Source organism: Acanthaster planci, linkage group LG16 (assembly GCF_054643075.1).
Source record: "Acanthaster planci isolate LZ-2023a linkage group LG16, COTS_SCS, whole genome shotgun sequence".
Lineage (NCBI taxonomy): Eukaryota > Metazoa > Echinodermata > Asteroidea > Valvatida > Acanthasteridae > Acanthaster > Acanthaster planci.
In genome coordinates, this window is record NC_141792.1 from 10,126,833 (window position 1) to 10,131,489 (window position 4,657).

Consider the following 4,657-nt stretch of genomic DNA (forward strand, 5'->3'; position numbering starts at 1 on the left):
CCTCCAAAGGGGGGGGGAGTTCGAGAGTTCGAGATACATGTCAAATTAAAGCATATTTCTTCATATGTCTTTTTTCCTTTTCCATTTTCGCTGAGTGGACCAACGACCCTTGCGGATATTTCTGTCTTGAGATGATCACCCTATACATACACCCACACACACAAACCAGTCGTAAAGACAATCGCCATTTTGAAAACTGCGTGATATCTCCACTGAAAAAATATGAAAAATAGAGCAGCAGCACATCGGGATTATCCACTTCTAAGATGCATGTCCCCTCAGAATGATGAAATTTACATTGGCCTTTTAAAACCAGAAAGATTTCCTAACGGCATGCAGACATTGAAGTGGAACACATTTCGAATCGCACAGATTCCAAAGACCAACATTCTTCTTGAATCAAATTTTGAAACTATGAATAAAATGCAAGGCTGAAAAGTGAACGTTTTGTTGTTTTCGTAATTTAGATCCATTATTAATGACATCTCATTAAATCAGTGGCTTTTTAATTAACAAGGATTCCTACCTAGACCAACATGTCCATTTTCAATAAATTCTAGGTCTATTGATTTTAATGACGTCCGAGGAGGCATTGAAAGTTATGAAGGATATGGGAAGCCTTCCTTTCAGAGAGAATTAGAGATAATTGAATTTTCAATGACAGGTATATAATTATGATATGCAATCTGAACTGGTTGGTTATGTTGGGAAAAACTGGGGAATATCACATACATAATTAGCTCAGATAACGAAAATTTAAAAAGAATCTTCAAGCACGACGCGTTTTTTGTTGCAAATTGCTACTATTCAATACTAAAGATACATTTAATTTCGGATTTGTTTACTTGTTTTCAAGAGAGACAACTTGCGATATAAAGTCAGCTCAGGGCACTGAGAATATTGTTTCAGAAACTCTGCTTTCAACAAATTAGGAGTATCAGAAGAAACTGAAGTCAAATTGGCCCGATATTTTTCAAACGGTTTTTTTTTTCGTATGTAGTTCTTGTGGAATCTCATACTGCAGTACACTACATCACAAACAGATGTAGGGATCAGACTGAAGCACCGAATGGGCTTAAACAAAAACAGGAGACGGGAAATAGGTTCGATTAAACTAACAGAAAGCTAAAAGTTTTTCCCCAATTTGCTCACTCACATTGCGTGTCAAGATATCCCGTGAACAATTCAATTTCCCGTCCCAATAGAAGTGCACGAGTAACCGTTCAGGCCCGCCTCACAAGAGAAATCAATTATGGTATACATAATATCGTACAAGTGTTTGGCAAAGTTGCATAATGATTGCACCGACCACGTGACGGGGGAAATCGATTTTCCTCAGGGCAAATCAATCATATTATATGAACGTAGCTGACGGGTTTCACTGGAGATCGTGACCGCTCACAATTCATTTTTTTTGGTGAATTTTCTTCCTTCGTTCGCTTTTCATTAATATCAGTGGATTGCGGGCACACAGTGGCACGATGAACGAGCATCGGCAAGAAGCATTTATAACGCTGTAATCATCCAACCAACAAACAGGTTATCGAATGGAAAAGGTTCGTTCTCCGGCAGCTCTGTCTACTCCGGAGAACCAACCGACATATTTGCCTATGGCCGTCTCGTAATTAAACAGCCTTGAAATCAGCAAGTCGTGAGAACGACAGAGAAATAAATTATGCATTCAAACAACCGACGGACTGCTCGGGTTCAGGAAAAATCAGATCTGCCATCCAACCATCTGGCATAAGAAACTAAAAAAAAAGCACCAGAGAGAGCCAGCAAAACGACCATCCCGCCAATAGATCGATGAACCAACCAACCGAAGTCAAGCCAGCCCGGCGACGGTCTACCTGCCCGTCAAACTCTAGATGGCCAATCACGACCCAAAGATCCACTTCATCAAACATGCTTCAAAAGCTTTGAAACACAAGTTACCATTGCTGGTATAGTGTGAAAAGAATCTTTCTCTCCTTGTGTAAAAAAAAGAAGACAAATTCGCCTTTACTTTGTACCTGGGCTTCGAAATTGAATTCGTTGTCGTACGGGAGGTAAACATGCAAACCAACAGTGTTTGTCGGTCACGTTTTGCTTTGAAAGCAGTAGTAGACCCAGAAATATACGTGAGCAACCGTTTTTAGCACTTGGCGATAATATGTTGATTCAATTTACAGGTTCGGTAAAATCGTCTGACCCAGAAATTATTTTTGCACTCCGCAGAACATTTTTATAAAGAAAACGCACGATGGGAGGCTGTTTCTGAGTGTGGAAAAAGAATTTGCCGAATTAACATTTTGAGGTACGCGAAAACCGTTTCGCTCAACTTGATCACAATCGTCAGCAGAATAAATGACCGTCGCGCTCTCTCTCTCTCTCTCATACGTAGACCGTGAGAATGGCACTGTCGGTGATTTCCACATTGATTTACGCGTTAATGCAAGAGATAAGAATACATGTATATACGATACTTTTCTTTGCATAAAAGTGACTGAAATTCGCACCATGTACGTACGTGCACATAGGTACATGTACCATGAAAGAGTTCACCCATCTGCGTTTACTTCGGTTTCACAACGCCGATGACGGATCCGACACTTTAAAGGGTTTGCATGGCTGCCATCTTGCAGGTCGGCGCTTTTGTGGCACAAGGTATGCACAAAGGAGGTTTACAAGACTACTGGGGTCCTGGGTTCAGGTCCCCGGAGCTTTGATGCCTCGTAACCCACAGTTCCAAGTCCTCAGTCCCACAGGATAAACCTACACAGGCGTGCCATCACGCCATGAAATGGAAAAATGGTTCGGCAAGAGCACTGATAATATGAATACATGGCTTAACACGATTGAAGCAAATAAGCAAGTTCTAATATACGATGTAGGCCTACATATATTTTTCTCTGCGTCGAAAAAACTCCGAGATACGGCGGATGTAGTGTGGTGGACAGTTACAGAGGTACATATTTCTTTTACGTAAAAGCCTATTCTTTGGGCAAGAAATAGTTTGCCCTTCGAGATAATACGATCTTCCGACTTAACCGACTTCGAGTTATCATAACTTTTGTTGGCTTGGAAAATAGGGCAAAAGCTGCTGCACGGCTCACGCAGGACAATCATCCAGCCCGCAAAAATTATTAAACTCGAGGACTTAAAATTCATTTCTATGATGACACTCGTTAGCATTAGGACTATTAAGTTTAGTGGAACCATTGACACACATGCTGTAGGGGCGCTTCAGCACGCAGTACGATGACCTTCGTGGTTCGATCATTAGCGCTGTGGTGCGGCTTACACGCCGACTTTATGTCCTATAATTTGCTGCATTTTTGCGTGCTGCCGCTCATACACCGTGCGGCTTACATTCCAAACATTAAGGTACATTCTTTTAACTGTCCTTCTGATTTTTCCCCCCGGAACTTAATTTCAAAATATAAGATCAGGCATGAACAAATTAGCTCTGGTAGAACTCAACAAAAAGCGGCACCCGAGTAAATTAAATTGAAATCCACACTTCACTTTCGGATGGATTGCATTTCAGAATATTAACAGCTACACGAAACACTAAAAATCGAATTTGAGTAACCATTCAGTAATCAAATGGGAAATGAGCACCTCGTACGCAGTTATACGCCGTTGATGATTTACGTTAAATTTAATGCAAATCGAAACGATCTGCGAAAAATGAGCTCTGACGAGTCAAGCCCGCACGCGCACAGGGGAAAAAGACGCCGCTTCAATCGCGGGAAACAGATCCGTTTTTCGTTTGGAGGCTGACTTCACAAAATCGTTTCCATGGGAGCAGAGATGCATACGATTACCGTCCCCAGGGGAACAGGTTTTTATATGCGGTGGGTCAGCATCAACTTTATAGAGACTGTCAGGAATCCGTCTCGCATATTTCTGAATGGTAATTACCGTTTAATGGCAAGGCACGGATAGTGACAAAAAAGACGGATGTCCTCCTGCTAACGCGAGACGAATACAGTCAATTCACAATAAAACGCCCCAAGAGTCTGCAACGCGTTGGCCACTCACAACGCGTGAAATTTGTCGACCTTTTCCGAACGCGCATCGGGTCGACATATTTCGCGCACTTTGATTGGCCAACGTGTTGCAAACTCTTGATGGCGCACTATTGTGAATCGCCCGTATTAAATATATTACAATTTTTCGACCAGTAATGCGATTCAACTCCAGCCGAGACAACACTGCTGCCTGCTGGCTTTGTATACAATTAATGCAACAAAGGTGCCGCCAGTAAATATTCCTTGAAGGTTTCATGGAGCTGAGATGTTTGGGGAGTGCTGCTTGATGATTAAATCGTGTAAAAAGTTATTGAAGTGCAGTTGAATCCACAATGTTCAAACAACAACATTTTGAACGGTCTCTACTATTTCCACTGAGACGCGGAATCTATGCGTCATTTCCCGTCAGGAATCAAAGTTTTGCCCCACTCCTGTGGAGCTTACCGCACATTTCACACAACCAAAATAACAGGCGCTGTGAAAGATTTAACCAGGCATCAAGGGACCCGGCTTGCGAAACAACACGCGATGGGAAAATCCATTTTCATATCGACAGTCGAGTCGAGTTGCCCCAGGAACGAGTCGCTGCACGCCACCCCCGCGGGAGTGAATCGTGCCGGTCCGAGCGGCACGCACCCCCG